At 45.8% G+C, this 18,598-nt stretch overlaps 1 long non-coding RNA gene across 1 annotated transcript; it reads right to left on the minus strand.

Moving 5' to 3' along the window:
• Positions 1-2,103: 2,103 nt before the first annotated feature.
• LOC117802579 lies at positions 2,104-10,561 on the minus strand. Its single transcript, XR_004625941.1, has 4 exons — positions 10,468-10,561; positions 7,723-7,857; positions 2,613-4,272; positions 2,104-2,151 (listed from the first exon to the last, which is right to left on the minus strand). It is a non-coding gene; the product is annotated as an uncharacterized LOC117802579 (long non-coding RNA).
• Between the last annotated feature and the right edge of the window lie 8,037 nt (positions 10,562-18,598).

Here is an 18,598-nt window from a genome sequence, read left to right on the forward strand (position 1 = left end):
GGCCTTTTGACACAGGTTGGAATGTACCAGTGTGCCTCTGCAGGCTGCCAAGAAAAGACAGTCCAAGTCTGATGGGAAGGTGGACAGAGCTGGGCCCTGGCACAGTGGCCAAACATCTCATACACCCAGCTCCTTGGACTTGGGAGAAGGTCAATCTGTCACCTTATCCAGGGGCCATGTTAGAACATTAAGACTAGTGGTTCTCAAAGTGTGGTCCCCGAACTGGAAGCATCAGCATCAAGTGGGAAGTTGTTAGAAATGCTAAGTTAAAAACTCCGGAGGTAGAGCTCAGCTTTCCATGTTTTAACAAGTACTCCTGATGATTCTGACATTGAGTAGTTTGAGAACCACTGCTTTAAAAGAAAGCTGGGCAGATGGGTTTAAAAAATATCCTGCTTTAGCTAAAGCTTGGCTGTCAGTATAAAGTCAAACCAGAGCGAAAACAGAAACCTTCGGGGCATAGGGATATGTGATGCCAAAACCCCAACCAACCACTGAGCCTAACATCTGAGTTGTCACTTCTCCAATTCAACCGAACTCCGGGATGAGACATATTAATGAAGAATAAACTGTAGGTACTTCTCCCAAATAGGTTCTGAGCCCTTAGTTTACCCTTGGCGCACTCTGGAGGCTCTGTGGCTGTGTATTCATTACTCATTCTCATGCTCAGCTGCTGAAGATACAAAGATGGTAAGACCCTCAAGTAGCTTCAATCAAGGAGAGGAGTGTGATTGTAAGTGAAACATTACAATGCAGGGCAGTAAACATTACAAGAGTGCTGTGGCTTAGGGTGAAGGAGATATAGGGAAGGAAGGAGGAGCGGGTCTCAGCCCAACCAGGAGGAAGGAAACATGGGAGGTTGGCGAGGGTTAACCCAGTTCACCCAGTCTGGTGGCTGAGTCAAATCATGATGCAGTCAGATGGGAAAGCTCCAGCCCACATCCCTGCCTTCTCCTGGGGAGCAGAACTGACTGCAGAGCCTCAATGCACCCCATTGCCTCGAGCGTGTGCTTAGGCTTTGAGCCGGGAGACTGGGGGAGTAAGGGCACCACTGGCCGCCCCAGCCCCCTGGTTGCTGACCAGGGGCTCCTTTTCCTGATTGGGGTTCTCGTTGGTGGTTGGCCAGCTCCAAAGCTGAGCACCTGCTTCTCGGTACAATCACCCCAACAGACACTCTCAGATCTCCCTTCTACCACAGGATTCTGTCCATTTCAAAGTACTTTCAATTGAATAACGAAAGACTCGGAATAAATCCCTGTTTATATAAGCAACAATTCAACAACTCCAGGCCTTCACATACAGCCCTAGTGATTCCACTCATACCCACAGAATGGCCCACCTTGGATAATTCATTCATTTGAAACTATTTATTCTGCCAGGCCCTGACCCAAATCCCCCTCATTACCAACTGATGGTTGATAATTATGTGAGAATTTTTAGCCTCAGTAGTAATAAAGAATGTAACAATGAACTACTATTTTTCACCTGTCAAATTATAGCAATGCTTTGTTGTAAAGGAAACAGTGTGGGGCCTGTGAGATGGAAACCTATAGCACCATCATTAGTAATAGCACCTGGTACATCCCTCTGGAAAGCAATTTGACAGTGTGCATCAGAACTAAATGATTCAACAGTTTATTCTAAGCAAGTAATTGGGGATTTAGACAAATATTTATATGAGCTACTATTTATTATGCTTATACCATGCTCTGCGCATCAAATACATAAATTATCTCCTCTAACAGCCAAGATGTTCACCAAAACATTGTTTTTAATGACAAAAAAATCAGAAACAAGTGACATTTGCAATAAGAAGGAATGCTTAACAAATTAGAATAAGTCCACAGAACATAGTACTATGCATTAAAAACTGTTTTTGAAAAGAATTTTGAATGCTGCAGGAAATGCTCTTATATATACAGTAAGATTTTAACTTATAAAATACATATGATAAACATATATGCATTAAAAATAACATAGAGATGGGGGCTCCTGGGTGGCTCAGTCGGTTAAGCCTCCACCTTCAGCTCAGGTCATTCATGATCCCAGGGTCCTGGGATCAAGCCCCACATCGAGCTCCCTGCTCAGCTAGGAGCCTGCTTCTCCCTCTGCCTCTGCCTGCTGCTCCCCCTGCTTGTTGTCTCTCTCTCTCTGTTAAATAAAAAAATAAAATCTTTAAAAATAAATAAAAATAACAAGAGAATAAACCAAAATACTATTAGGTAGAATGGGAACTTTAATTTTTTATGCTTTCTCTATTTTCCCAGTTTTCTACAATTGGCATGTATTCCTTTTATAATGAAAAGGTTATAAAAATTAAAACATACATGTGATTTCCCCCTGGGTATAAGGAACTCCTTATCTCATTGTTCCTCCAGACAGTTGCCTCCTGGTCAGTCCTGGTGAGTCACCCACCTTGTCTGTTTTTTATTTTCTCTTTGCAAAATGGACATGATAATCCTGGTCTTTCCACCTCATGAGACAGTTCTATGTCACCATTACCTCCTGCTTGTACAACTCCAGGTGAATGCTAATTACTGTTATTACTAACACACTAATGCTTTCTGGGAGAGGTGAGTCACAGTGACTGTGACATCACTATTGAGACTCACATGAGGAAGGAATGGTCTCCTGGGACAGGGTTTCCCATGATGCCTCCTCTTCCCAGAAATCTTCCTCCTGTGTTAGGTGTCCAAGAGGCGCAGGAGGGGGACTTGTTTATCTACCAGCTATTGCTGGTACCAAATGACTGCAAGCCTCGGCAGCAGACCCCTGAGCCTCTAGTCACATACTGCAGGTCAGCGGCGTTCCGGCTGATGTTGGCAGGCATCAGCAGGCTTGGGTTCCAGGCTGCCGTCTGGGTCCAGGTCTGTGCCACATGTCTCTCATCCTCCAGGAACCAGCAAGCTAGCTGGGGCATGTTCTTCTCCTGGCAATGGCAGAGGCACAAGAGGTCACACCCAATCATACCAGCACATTTCAAACCGCTGTATGCGTCACTCTGCTAAGATCCCTGGCCAAGCCCAAAGTCTCAGGACAGAGAAGTGTTCCCTTCTGAAAACTGTAGGGAGATCTGCAAAATCACACGGCTAAGGGTGTGGGTACAGCCAAAGGTGGAGAATTGAGATCAGTGACTCAACATGGTACTAGAACAGTTGGGAAGCTGTTAGCCCCCTGCCCATCCAGACCGAAGGAGAGGAGGGATTGGAAGTAGGGGCTGTGCCTATACTAACCCCTTCTTCACTCATGAGCGATATTTATAGGGGGCTGGGCTTGGAGCTCGATGGGGCTCTCACCTGGGCCACAGTGCAGGCGAGCATGAAGGCAGGACTCTATGCCATCCGTTTCCCTCATCTACTTTATTTCCAAACCTGCAGCCTGGAGCCATATTTTAAATGCTTTTTAATTGGCAGCATTCCTGCCTCTTGTGTTGCCATGGTTTTAAAAGGTTGTGTGTATTTTTATCATCTCAAGACCGCATCTCAAGCACTTCTCTGGTGTGTAAACACCTTTAGGACTGGAGTCCTCCCTGGGAAGATCAAATGAATGTGTCCCCAGGCTGGCCTGGAAGGATCCATCCGATGGTGTGGTCTATTGCCTGGGATGGGGGTCCACCTACAAGGATAGCACCAGAGGAAGCTTCTGCAGATGTGCGTGATCAGGGCTGAGGAGAGGCCTCCACAGAGAGAGCAGAGACGGATAGTTGCAGAGACAGAGCCTAGCACTGGGAGCTGGGAAGCAGCCGGCCATGCACGGGACCTGGGCTTCAGGGTCCCCGTCTTAAAAGTGACTAACAAGGCCAGGCAGGAGGGCTGAAGGACCCAAAAACAATCTGTGACCCTGAAATATGGGGCCCAGCATAGGCCCCCTCACCAGCAGGGAGCCTGGGTTAAGATGACTCCTTTTCATTGGAACCACATGACTCAGCACAACCACAAAACAGGAGTCTCCTTTTCCTTCTGAAAAGAAGCAAAGATGTAAGAGAAAAATTTGACCTAGTATAGAATTCTGCCAAATAATGGTGGAAGCAACGAAGATGTCCCTGTTGGCTTTACACCTGCCTTGCAAGAGCTCCCTGTCACCATCAAAAGCGAGGGTTGAGCTTTAGTCTAATTGTGAGAAAAATCATCGGATACTTCCCCCAACACTTGACCGGCACTGCTCAGAACCATCACAGCCATCGACAACAAGGAAGTCAGAGAAACTGCCACAGTAGGGAGGATCCTAAGGAGGCCTGGGGACAAAATGTAATGTGGCGTCCTGGATGGGATCCTGGAACAGAAAGAGACATTAGGTGAAAACCAAGGAAATCCAAATAAACTATGGACTTTTGTTAATAATGTATCAATATTAGTTCATTAATGAGCCCCGCATGGGGCTCCTCGCTCAACACAGGGTCTGCTTGGGATTCTCTCTCTCCCTCTGTCCCTCCCTCCACTTTCTAAACAAACAAATAAATAAAATCTTTAAAAAATACATTAGTTCATTAATTCCAACAAATGAACCAGCTAATGTAAGATGTTTATAAATACTGGAAATAGGGTATGGAATGTACTGGAACCTTCTGTATTATCTTAAGTTTTCTGTAAACCTAAAACGGTTCTAAAAAATAAAGTCTATTTTTAAAAAATCAAGGGCCATATGCACACACTTGGAAGCCAGTTTGCCTTGGGTCCAATCCCGTCTGTCCTCACCTTGGATAAGCCACTTCACCCTTCTGTGCCTTGGTTTCTTCATTGTAAGATGGGAATAATTACAGTAGCTCTGCTTGTCCTGGGGTCTAAACTCTGGAAGAGTGCCTGGCACCAAGTAAGTGCTGCTAGGGCTGCTAATACATAAAACTAAAGGTGTGAGTCCGCCTTACATGTTCTATGGAACAAGAAGAGCACACACTAGCTGAGTTTTGTTTTTCTTTAAAAAAAAATAATAAAACCACGGAAGGAAACAACAAGGGTTGGGGAGGTTGTGGAGAAAAAGGAACCCTTGTGCACTGTTGGTAGGAATGTAAATTGTTGCAGCCACTGTGGAAAATAGTATGGAGATATAAAAATATAAATAGTAATACCATACAATCCAGTAATTCCACTCTTGGGTATTTACCCAGGAAAACACTGTCTCAAAAAGATACACACACCCCTATGTTTACTACAGCGTTTTAACAATAGCCAAGACATAGAAGCAGCTCAGGTGTTCATCAATAGACAGATGGATAAGGAAAATGTCACACACACACACACACACACACACACACACACACACACACACACAGGAATATTATGCAGCCATAAAAAAGGATGCGCTTCTGCCATTTGAGATAATGTGAATGGACCTAGAGGGTGTTATGTTAAGTGAAATAAGTCAGGCTGAGAAAGACAAATACTATATGATTTCACTCTTAAGTGGAATCTAAAAGAAAAATGGATAAACAAAAAGCAAAATCTGAACTATAAATGCAGAGAACAAACTGATGGCTGAGTGGGGGGCAGTTGAGCAAAATGGGTGAAAGGGAGAGGGAGATATAAGCCTCCAGTTACAGAGTAAATCACAGTTATAAAAAGCCAAGCATAAGGAATGCAGTCAGTGATATTGTAATGGGATGTAATGGGACAGATGGTAGCTATACTTGTGTGAACGTAGTATCATGTATAAACTTGTCAAATCACTAAGTTGTACACCTGAAACTCATGCAACATTGTGTGTCAACTACACTCATATTAAAAAAAAAAACCAAAAAAAAAACCAGGAGCATGCTCCAGGCTCACTCTGGGCTCCGCTATCATGTAAACCCTGCAACCTGCTCTCTCCCTGCAGCACAGCCTGAGTTCAGCTCCTTCTGCCCTTCTCTTGACTGTTTCCCATCCTTTGCCAGGTTCAGATGAGATGCCCCAGCCTGGAAACCTCCACCAGAGTTGTTATCAGCACAGGCAGATTCACTGCCTCCTTCTGTTCTCCCTCTTCCTTTAGCCCTGGGAACATCCTATTCAATCCAGGATCCAACAATATTCCCAGATACCCCCAATCCCAGCACCCTCCCCCAGCGCCAGACCACCCAGCTGCCTCTCCTGCCTGCACGGACACTCGTCCAGCTCTAAGCACCTTGGGAAGGAAGGGCACGTCACCACCCAACAGGATGCTTGGGAAACGCGTGTGTTCCTTATTGCTCAGGAAGAGGTCTCCCTCAAGAACAATCCTGAACTTTGTCCAAACGGTTGAGAGCTTGACACAAGTCATCTTCCTGCAAGCATCTGAAAAAAGCCTGTGTCCAAGCAGAATCAGATGCACACGTCTGCTGTTTCCTTCAGTCCAGAGCTCAGGTTCCTGGAGCTATTTCCTGCTTGCGCTCAGGGCCACGCTCCCTCTCTGGGGCCACGAGGTAAAACGAAAGCCAAACACTGCTCCGCCGTGGCCGCCACTGCAAGTGTACAGCTACAGGATGAGGCCGCATCTCCCAGTACTATTCCCCCATGGGTTCCCCCACTCTCTACTGCAGAGGCCTATTTTTTGTCCAAACTCCCAAGACACTAGCAAAAGGGCTTATTCAGATGACACTCATTTTACAGATGAGGAAATCGGGTCCTTCTGAAGACAAAGAGATTTCAAGCATGTTTCCTGTTTGGAGAAGGGGTTGCCATTCCCCATCAGGATACCTTCTATCTGGGCTTAGCTCATTTTCTTTGCTTTTCTTTGTTCTGCATCATGCCAGTGGTTGGCAATGACCTACATAGACCACATGCCTAATAATAACATGGGCTTTATTAGCACCTAACATTTGAGAGCCTCTGGGGATTTGGCAAAAGCAATATTTACTAAACCATCTGCTTGATGCAAACAAACCCTCACACCTCTGGGGCAGCCTTAAAGAGAAGAGGCTGCTGGCTGGGAGTACCTGACACAACAGCCACTTGACTCTTTTTTTTTCTCATTTTTTAATTTGGAAATCCTGCCCATGGCTCACTTGCACGGGGTGCATATTTAAGCTATATAGCAACTAGTATGCTCAGGCATTGACCAATCAAAATAGATGTTGGCCAGGGTACCCAACCAGGGCCCTATGCCCACTTCCACCCCCTGTTGGCCAGGCAGTGCTCCTGAAGCTGCAGGATTAGAGGAAGGTCCAGGGAGTTCCAGAGAAGGAGTCTAGGTGGTCAGGGCAGTGGGACAATGGCTGTGCCATGTGACAAGGCAAATAATTCAGTGTTTAACCAGTTGACTATCAATGCTAAATGCACACATACTCTCAATTCCTAGAAAGTACAGATCCATATCACATGGCTGAACATAGACTTGTCCCTAAGCATATGTGATGGTTGATTATGGCAGGCCAGGGAGCAGAGGTGTTTGGATTCAAGAGCCTTGAAGGTTTCATTTTAGTACACCCCACCTCCCCTCTGGCCATTGGAACTAGAAGTGGAACTGGAGATGGGTTGGGTAGACAGATGTAGGAAGTGGGCGTCAGTGACAAATGATAGCATAAGATGGTCAAAGCTGGAGAAGCCAAAGAGTGTCCCTAAGACCAAAGGACAAGTGTAGAGTTAGACCTGAGAGACAGGACAATCAAGGCAGATGCTGGGAAGATCCTAGAGGGTTCTAGAGGGCAAGAGGACCAGAGCATAGTGAAACAAGGGAGTCTAAAACCATTGCTTCAAAAACTCTACCACCCTTGCCTTGGGAAGCTTAGCTGTGGTTCAGTGTAAGGAAGAGGTGGAGCTATTCAATACTTACCTTATAACCTGCTGGTGAAAAGGTTTTCCCGAGTGTTTGCAGCTAGCTCACATAGCAAGTTCCTTCTAGAAAAGTTGTTCCAAATGCCAAAACTGACATGTCAGAGGCCTTCCTCATTCAAAGGGCTACTTCCCCCTGGGAAAAAGCATGATTTGGATGAGTGATTCTTTCCATCAGAGTCCAAATTCTTTATGACTTTGGCAATATAGAAATTCCAACATAGTCATTTCAAACTGGGCTGGAAGGCCACCAGTGGGATGCATGAACTCTCTGATGGATGCAAATTGCTCTCCAAACATGTGAGTCCTTACTTCTGCTTCTCTGAGTGAATGCCACACAATCCTTCAACTGTCGTTTATGAAGAACTCGTCGCTTATTACCAGTAACTTATTAAGTGAATGACAAAGGATGACTGAATTTGGAATTTGCAAACCAAAATTAGTGTGTGACTAGAATATTTTCACTCTGCATTCTATCCAAGGTTCTGTCATCCATGCCACATGTGGCAACTTGCAAAGCCCCTGCTTCGCATGCATCACCGTGCGTGGCCAGAATGCCCACACTGAGGAGGAAGCAGGCTCTGTTATCGCTTTCAGCAGTTGTTGCTACTGTTATCCATGCACTGCAGTTGGTTACAGATTATCTGATCTTCTCTCCAGGGTTCAGGATTCCATATCCATCCCATTGGTAGTTGGGGCCCGTAATTGTCTAATAACTAGATTGCAAGCTATGCCTACATTGTGGTTCAGATAGGAATCATTGATGCCCCTACTTGCAAAAGCAAGCGTTGATGTAATGCCACTCCTCTCCCTAAAAAGCAAGCTACTTGTACAGTGACAATTTGTACAGTGACACTGTTGCAAACAAGTCACATCTTTTTTTTCCATTGGAAAGTATAAAAGGGGAAAATAGGTGCACAGGGGAGAATAGGAAGCCTATCACCCCACCTAAGTGGCTTGGAGTCAAAAAATGTCTGAAGGTTATTGCTTCTCTCCAGGAAGGCTTTTTAAATGTAATTTAATTTTTAAAATAGATTATAAATTCCTGTGACTCAAAAGTCAACACCATATTGAAGGCATAATTGAGACATTTCGTTCCCACTGCTTCCCAGTCTACATGGACCCTCCACCCCACACCCTAGAAGTCACCACTATATTTGTTTCTTGTAAACCTTTCAGTGTGGCCTTATGCACATAGAGAGTATTTTCCTCAAAAAGAGAGGTTTTAAATATTTCACAGAAAATTTAAAAATTTTCACAGAGCTCCCCTGACCTCACATTAAAAGGAAATGTTAAATAAGGTAGATAAATTCAGAAGTGACCCCAGGAAACTGAATTTGCCTCTGAGGCTTATCTTCCTATGACTGTCAGCAGCAGTGACCTTTTTAAATATACCTGGCTCTCGGGAAAACAATAGAATGGTTTTTCCCTGGCTCCCTGGCTCCTCTGCTTCCTCCTGGGTCAACAACCCCACAAGAGTTCCTGACAAAGGCCCACCTCCACCTTCAACAAACTCACCTGTCTAGAGGCCTATCACATCAGTGCCTGTGGGAGTCGGGGGGTCGGGGAGTGGATTGTCATGCATACAATATTCAAGGAAGAAGTGCCTGGTTGGTTCAAATCAAGTTTCTTCCCACTGGGAACAGTCCTTTCAAAATGGATTCAGTAAAGAAACTTGATTCTGGAGCATATCCCAAACATGCAACATCCAACCTATTTATATGGAGTGTGTATCATGTGCCGAGTGTTATGGCAGGTGCCAGGAGAAGGGCGAGCAGGACACAGTTCCCGCCCTCACAGGCCTCACAGCCTCAGGAGAGGTACAAGACATCTTAGTACGAGACATGAGGAGGGGCCCCTAGCTGGGTGGAGAGCTCAGAGGCTTCATGGAGGAGGCCTCATCCAAACTACGACAAGAGGGGCAAGAAGGCTCAGCCAGACAGCGAGTGGGGGCCTGAGGTGGCATTACATGCCGAGGCCTCGGTGTGAGCACCAGTCATTCCTCCTCTCCCACTGGGACCTTATGGAGAAAATCCTGGAGACCGAAGGAATGACTTTCATGGAAGTGTAGGGGCAGCAGGGGTTGGGGGTGTTTGGGAGAGGGTGGGGGTGTGGAATCCCTCCCATCACAACACATGGACGTAGGCCTAATCCTACTCTGTGCCAGGGCCGTGGGGGGGGCGGGTACCAGGCAACAGTCAGGAAATTAAATGTCTTCCCTCCTGAGGACCCCCAAGTTTATTCCAGGCACTTCATGCATGCTTTGGAAACCTTAGAAAATGTCACAGCAATGAGAATTTCAAGGGAAAGGCCCAAAATGTCAACGAGTCAGAAGGTAAATCAATCAGATTCCCAACAGAAAAGCAGATGGCACATTCATAGCAGGATGACCTGGGGAGGGGTGGGTGTGGGGCCACAACCAGTGGTAGAGTGGCTGGGGCCTCACCACTCTCTAGCCGAAAGGAAGGAGATTGGGGTAGTTAACAGCATTTGTGGGGAGAGGGTGTCTCGTTAGGCCCCTGGGTCTTGAGAGGAGCAGTGGCCTTCAGCAGAGGTGATCTTGCAGAGAGAGCTCCAGGGGCATAAATTCCTCAACCTCACTCTCTTTCCTTCTGGCAGGCCCCCCATGTAGCTGAAGCCAGCCCTAGGAGAGGGCACAGGGCCTGCCAACATGGTGCCAGACACAGAGCAGTGTGGGGCAAGGACCTGGGGGGCATAGGCGGCAGGAAGACAGAAGGAAACCCACCAAAGCCTCGTTTGACTCAGCGCAGTGGGAGACTGGAGAAGGTTTCTTCTTTTCTTTATGCTTTTCTCTATTTTTCTAATATTCTCGAAATGAGCACATGTGACTCCTGGAATTGCAGAAAATATGATTTTTAAATTTAAAAGGCCAAAACACCAACCACATCAACAACCATAACAGCAACAAGGAACGTGTACCTAGGAGGCCCCACTGGTCAGTACAAATGCCTTTATTAATTAGAGCAGAAAAGGGAGGCCTCACAAAAAATTCTTTCCCACTCTGAACAGCCAGCTGACCCTTTCCCACAGGATACTGACCACAGCCAGAGCAAATGTGACTGGCATTCTCAACTAAGTGCTTGGGAAGAAGAGTCACTGGACCCTGAAGAAAGTGACACCCAAGCCCCTCTTGCTTCTCTGATGTGAAGGTTGTGTAGAGGGAGGGCATCATAGGGGAAGACACTCAGCAATCCAGGGACACGGGTTCAATCCCCAGCTCAGCCACCTAATTGTGGGGGAACCTCAAGCAACAGACTGTGAGTGCTGCCCCTGCTTCCCCCTCCTGAAGGCACTGCGAGGGCCCCTGGCCTTGCAAATTGCCAGAACCTCTGCAAATATTCTTGCAAATGAAGGAGAGGAGGGCACAGAAGATAACAGCCACCACAAAAGGCAAGAACAAATGTCCCAACTGCTCCCTCTTTCACAGCTAGGAGGCCTGCAGCACCGATCGCCCTTGGACAGAAAGAACACACTTTCAACTTGGGTGAATTGAGGAGAATCCCATGGGTCAGAGGCAGGTGTGATCAATTCCTCTATGTTCCATCAGATGGCCTTTCTAACTTTTCTTGTTTCTCTGCCTTCTCCATTCCTCAGCTCCCCGGACTTAGGGAGCCCAGAACCTGACTAGCAGTTCTCTTGTGCAGCTCTCTCCCTACCTCCAGGGTGGTGGTAGACCCTCAGTTCTGGGGTTTTCAGAGACTTCAGAGGGCAGAACCTGTGATACTCACCCACTTTTCTCTTGCTGCCTCAGCCACCTTTGGCAGTGCAATCTCAATGTGGGATTGTACTAAAAGTCCCCTGTCCCTTGAGGAAGGGACAAGATGGATGAGGTCAATGGAAACCCCATCTCACCACATGCGAAAAGTCATGGCCAAAGAGGGTGTGAAAGGGAGGCAAGACAAGGAGATGGGAAGTTCACAATAAAGACTGCATGAAGCCTGAAAATGTGTTCACATTTTATTATAGTCCTCAATCCCTTTGACATGCAACACACTCACAGTTAGAGCCTGAAGGTTTTAGGGCCAAAGGGAAATGCAGGGGCCAGGGAAAACTCTTGTCAGATGCTAGACCCTCCCCAGACCCTCCCCACCTCTCAAGACTTCCATCACAGCCAGGAGAGAAGAGAAGGAGCCATATGCCACGCCCTCTTGATATTTGAAAGCATTGCACCTGTCTTCCTCCCTAGTTTATATAAGCAGACGCACAGCATTTGGTACTGAGAAAGGGTGGGTGCTGGGCACAGGGACTTCAGGAAGAGAACAAGGTATGAAAATGGAGCACCTGTCCTTCCTGCAGGATGGGGTAGTGGTTAAAAGTATAGATTTGGAGGTCAGATTGAGAAGGTCCAAAGCACATCCCCTCTGCCTCTTGTCAAGGTGGTCTACTTACTTAACCACTTGGGCCCCCTGATCTACCACTATAAATAGGATAACCAGGCCTTAAGAGCTTCCTAAGGCAATGCAATGTAAAATACACAGCACCAACTTGGACACATCCTTGCCTTAAAAAATAGACCCTGAAACTAATCAAGCCTCTGGATCTCTTACAGTTTACACAAACTATAGGGATTGAAGAAGAAATTAAGCAACACTATAAAGACACAATCAGCACAAAACGAATGTGGGATATTCTGCAAGATAAATGACCTGGTATCCTCAACAAATCAATAGCATGGAAAAGGGAAGAAAAGAGTGGAAATTGTTAAAGAATAAATAAGACCCAAGAGGGGTGCCTGGGTGGCTCAGTTGGTTAAGCATCTGCCTTCGGCTCAGGTCACGATCCCAGGGTCCTGGGATTGAGCCCCACGTTGGGCTATCTGCTCCCTAGGGAGTCTCTTTCTCCCTCTGCCCCTCCCCTGCTTGTGTTCACTCTCTCTCTCTCAAATAAACAAAAGAAATCTTAAAAAAAAAAAAAGTCCCAAGAGATAGGAACTGTCAAAAGAAATGCATGAGCCTTGTTTGGATTCAGATTTGACCCCGTGGGCAATAAGTCCAGGTGCCTTGCTTTAAAGGTGCATAAACTGAGACTGTGTGAAGGGAAGGGACACCTTCGTGACAGCTGGTCAGTGACAGAGCTGGACTAGGGATTCTGTCTTGATGGCTTCCACGGCACCCAGCAGAGGGCTTTGCCCACAGTACGCTCTCAGTAAGGATGTTTTGCATGATTAAATAGAGACCATAACAACACAACACAATTAACAATAGAAGGTTCTAAAACTAGGTCTTTTTTTCCCCACATGACTGATTTTAAGACCCCAAAGTATTATTTGAGAAAATGAGTACCTATGAAGGAAGACAGTCTTTTGTGTCCCAGCAATACATTTCCATTATGGTGGTAAAACACCGAGCTTCCTGTCTCTTAGCTCTACCTTCAACATAATGAACCCAAGTGTCCATGCAGGTAGGTGTTCGTGCAAACAGGTGTGTGTGTGCTCCATATTGCTATAGATAAAAATAGCTCGTGAGCTTGGAAGAGCAATCTGCTTTAATTCTAGGAATTTGAAAAAATGCTTTGTAGTGAAGAACAGAATCTCGGTTTTGAAAATAACTGGCATTTCCCCCCAAGCACAAATATTTTAAATATTAACATGAGTGAGATAACATGCAGAGGCAACTCCCCCAGCCCAAGTCCTCGTGACTACAGGAATCCATTCCTTCTCCTCACTTTCCACTCTCTCCTGGGGGGAGCTGCGACAAAATCTGCAGGGTTGCCAAGGTTTGAAAAATAAGCAACTTGGCTATCAGGTAAAAATATACAAAAGATATCCATACCCCCTATTTTTGTGTAGAGAGCAAGGAAATATTTTTTATTAGAAAACTGGCAAGCAGAAAACTGGTTGCATGAGGAAGATTCCAACTGCGTGGCTAACCTGTTTAGCCAGGACCAGATGGTTTGGAGGGCTGATAATGAGATCCAAAGTATTCTCTATCTAGGTCAGCGTTGAATCCAGCCTAGGTCACAAATAACAGAGAGTGGATTGGTCAGATGTGTGTTCAGAAGCTGATGGAAATGAGAGTGTTTTGAGATACAGATATACTTGACTTTGGGTCTAATTTGTCTCCTTTTTGGGCAGGTTTTGGTCCTGAGTTCTCAGATGGAGTTGCTGTGGAAGGAAAACTTTCTGTATAGGATAGATCTGCAATTGTGGTTCTTTTCCAAAAGACTACGGAATGTTACTGACTTTTCAGAACTTTAAAGAAAAGCACAGTGTCATGGCCCCTGGATAGCTCAGTTGGTTTAACTTTCAACTCTTGATGTTAGCTCAGGTCTTGATCTCAGGGTTGTGAGGTCAAGCCCGGTTTCGGTCTCCAATGCTGGGTGTGGAGCCTACTTGAAAATCTTTTTTTTTTAATTTAAAAAAATGTTAGAAAAAGAAAAAAGAAAAAGACAGTGTCTAGTATGAACCAGAACACGGGGAATCCTCTCATACATGGTAAATGAGTGTAAACTATTACCACTTTTCTCCAGATAAATTTGACCACATATATAAAAAAAAGCCTTAAAGTTGCACAGTACTCCACTTCTAGGAATTTATTCTAAGGAAATAATCAAGGATGTGCCCTAAGATCTTATTTATATTAAAAATAAACATAAAAATAACAATTTTTTTTTCAAAAATAGAGTAATGAATTAATCTTATTGCCCAACAGTAGGGGATTTTTAAAAATGATGGTGCAATGTAATATCTTCAGCCAGTAGGAGCAATATTGCAGAAATGTATTTATTGTCATAGAAAGACAGAAAGCTGGCTACAAAGTCGTCTGACCTCACATTTGCTTCTCAAAAGCTTCTTATCCACACATGCACATGCAGGTGTTTAGAAAGACGTATGAACAGTCGGTCACGTAATCTCTGGGCATTAGAATAAGAAGCACATTTTGTTTCCTTCTTCTAGTTATCTCTGTTTTCTAAACTTTTGTAATAAACAAGAATTTACTTTTCTGTTTGCTGTTGAAAGGCTACTTAAAAACAGAAATTAAGAGCTCTTCAGGAGGATTCTCTGTAGCGGCCAAAAGGTAGGATCGTGGAGGTCTAATCCATGGAAGAAAAGAGGTATGTGAAAGGAATGTGCAACCAACTCTGTGCTCTTTCAAGGGAGATGTGATGCTAAGACACTGAGCCCCAGACTCGCATGGAATGACCCTGCCATGGAGTTGAAAAGAAGCCTCTGTGGTCCTCGCACAGCAATGCAGGGCTGCCGGTGTGCCTTAGAACTGCCAGGCCGCACCCAGCCAGCACCCTAAGAAGCAGCCTTTCATGGGTCAGGGTGGACCAGAGTAGGCGATGGGGAGGGGCAGCTCCTGGGCTGGAACAAAACCCAGGCCACTGGCATCTTTCTTAAAAGTTACTCCTCTTGGGTTATTCCTCATTGATTTAAACACATAATTTCCTAATCCCTCAAGAGCAGTCTTTGAAAGTATGGAAGGAACCCATATAAACATCAAGAGAGAATGGAGCCAGCCAAAGGGGGATTTTTTTTTTTCCGGCTTCCTCATTCCGAGGTGTTTCCTTCTACCAACAGATGTCTCAGTGCTGGGGGAGCCCAGCTCTGAATGGACTCTCCTTTTTCCCTTTGTCCTTCTGAGGTCTGGAATAAGTGTCCTCCCCCTCTTAGCACTTGCATGTCCTCAATTAAAGCGTGTACAGCAACTGGATCTAGGATGGTAAATCCACCCTGGAATGCTCACATGAGCTCAAAAAGCAAGCAAGGCAGCAACCCAACCGAGGGTTCTGAGCTTCCTGGGTAAAGGCAGGGCTGATGTGCACAGCTTTCCACACAATGGGCTCCTGGGTTCTGGCATGGCAGACTCAGGAGTTAGGAAGACACATATGTTTAGAGGTGATGGTGCCCAGACCTGAGACACCCACAAGAGACCAATGCAGGCATCCCGGGGCCAGACTCTACTTAGCACCTTTGGGTGCTACAGAGCGAGGGTTTGGGGACAACACAAAGCCGCTTCTGAAGAATTTGGAGACCAGGGGCACCGTTTATGGAGCTGCTTTGGATAACTGACATAAACTCTTGGGGTCTTAGTACCTTTTTTTGTAAATCGAAAATAAAAAAACTCAGGGAAGTTGTAAGAATTAAATGAGACACTGAGGTCCAAGGGCCTGGACGAGTCTCAGAGATGTGCAGCACAGGGCTGAAGAAGAACCCAAGAGTCCTACCCTCTGGTCTTCCTGGGAACAAAGCCAGCTAATCATCTCCCCCAGTATCAGCCCTCCCTTCTTAGCTGGGCAACAGCTCCCTGGAATAAAGCTTGCGTGGCCCAGCGTCTCCTGTAGCTCACTGTGGCCATGAGAGGATGTTCTGGCCTGTGGGACACTCCATTTACATGGGAGTGTCATGCGTGTCTGGTGTTTGGGGGAGGAGTGGGCCTCTGCACCCCCTCCTCTTTCTCCTGGGCCACAGCAGAAACTAGATGGCTGAAGCTGAACAGTCAAATCATCATACTGGGCCGTGAACCGAGGATGGCAGTGATAAGGGCAGAAGGGGCCTGGATCAGCTTCCCCGAGCCACACCAGCAGCCCAGATGCCCCAGCTCCGGATTTATTTACAGGACTGAAAGATAAACTTCAGTGGTGTTTAAGCCACCGTTGTTTTAGATTTTCACTCATTCATGGACAGACCCAGTCCTAACCTCAACAACACTCGTGCTATATGTAAAGCTGTGAAAGTAATGATTAGCAGCTTACCACCCGAATAGTAGTCTTTCACGTTCATATAAGCCCTCACCCCCCACACACCCCTTTATATCACACAGTCCCCGACTGACCAAGCTCTCTTTTGTCTATAGCAAGTCCTCATGCACCCAGAAGGGTTTCCTTGCTGATGCAAGGAACAGGGCTCTCTGTGGACACCCAGCACAAGAAGACCCCAGAGTCACTGAATCTACCTGAGCATCAAAGACAGATTGTGTTTACAAGAGAAAAAGCAAAGGCATATGAACATATCCGCAGAGTGGGGGCAGGAGGCTATACTATTCTGAAAGCTTCAAACTCCAACGTTTCAGAGACATTGTTCAAGAGCCAGAAAGACCTGCTCATAAACTTTCAGGAATGATTTTTTTTTCCCCTTTAAACAGATTTACTTTCTTCTCCGCTTTCCTGTTTCTGTTTATTTTATAAGGGACCCTGATATGATACAAGAAGCGTGTTTTGTACTAATTTTTTTTCCTACAGATTTTTGTCTCTGACAGTGTTTTGTACCCCAAAAGGGCTATTTTCTCAGCTATAGCTTCTTTGAAGTGGCTTATTTCATTGCTAGAAAGAATTGCATAGTTTATATTGGTGGTTGCTTGGCTGATTTGTTGGGGTTTTGTATGTGTGGTGAAATATACATAACATAAAATTTACCATGTTACCCATTTTTAACTGTACAGTTTCCCGGCACTAAGTACATTCACCTTGCTGTACAACCATCACCACCACAGCTCCACAATTTTCTCATTTTCGCAAACTGAGACTCCGTACCCATTAAATAGCTTCCCACTCCTCCCACCCCTAGGCAACCCCCATTCTACTTTCTGTCTGGATGAATTTGACTTCTCTAGGAACCACACGGAAGTGGAATCACACAATATTTGTCCTTTCGTGTTTGGCTTATTTCATTTGGCGTAAGGTCTTCAAGGTCATCCTGATGTAGCGCATGTCAGAATTTCATTCCTTTTGAAGGTTGAGCAAAGATACTCTGCTGGGTGGCTACACCATACTTCGTTTCTTTACCCATTCATCTGTGATGAAGAGATGGGCTGCTTCCACCTTCCTGCTATTGGGAATAACGCTGCTATGAACATGGGCATACAGAGGTTCGGTTTTTGAGGACCCTCCATATTGTTAAGGGTTACTTCAGAAGGAGAGCATCAGGGTGTAGTTTTTCCAGGAGTGGGTAAAACAATGGTTCCCAAACTGGATGACGCATCAGAATTACCTGGGAACTCTTACATGCAAATTCCTGAGTGCCCCGCTTTCCAAGACTATTAAATGAGATTATCTAGGGGAGGAGCTGGGAATCTGGAACTTAACACAAGTTCCTTGTGCCACTCTTCTCTGGGGTGTCCTAGAGAGCCATCAGGGGCAAGGAGAAGGGTTCCAGCTGCCCTGACAGCGTCTACTACACGCACCCAAAGGGAGACAAGCTTCGTTAGACACAGGTCCCACCCTGCTTTGCTCTCCACATGTGGCAGAACCTTCTCGTAGGAAAGTGAAGGAGTCATGAAAGCCGTCTTCCCTGTCTGGTGAGGAACCAGAATAAAAGCTGTCCCTGCTCAGGACTCAGCTGCTTACCGACCACACCCTCCTTGTTAATCTCTCAAGATTGGGCCGAGAAGATTCCTCGGAGTGTTTCTATGCACGCTTCCTGAGACAGGATCTGATTGGCCCTGTTTTTCACTATCCAATATTGAGGGCTCTTATTTGACAGTGCCTTGGGTCAAGCTTTCTCATAGGTGGTTCGGGTTCCTTCCACCTAGCCAATCAGAGCCTTTACCAGGGATTTTCGGTTCAATGCTGGAGGGCAGGGTGACGTGACATACGGTTTAGCCTCTGTGCGAGCAGCATGCGCTTCCAGGAGTGTTTTTAAGGGTCTGTGGATGCTCCCGGACAGGCACTCTTCCCCAAGGAGTGCTGTGAGCATAGCTTTTCTCCTTTGAGCACCAGGATTTATTTTTAAGTTTCGTTCTGTAGCTTGCTATAACCCCATTCGTACTGAGTTTTGAAACTATAGGAAAATGGAAGGAGGAAAAAAATTGGTCCAATCCCACTGCCCAGAGTCTACCGTTTCTGTGAATTCCTTCCTTTTTTCTCTGCATGGTTTTTATATGTGCTCACTTATCGTAAGTATTTTCCCACGTTAT

The sequence above is a fragment of the Ailuropoda melanoleuca genome, chromosome 6 (genome assembly GCF_002007445.2).
Source record: "Ailuropoda melanoleuca isolate Jingjing chromosome 6, ASM200744v2, whole genome shotgun sequence".
In the NCBI taxonomy this organism is placed as follows: domain Eukaryota; kingdom Metazoa; phylum Chordata; class Mammalia; order Carnivora; family Ursidae; genus Ailuropoda; species Ailuropoda melanoleuca.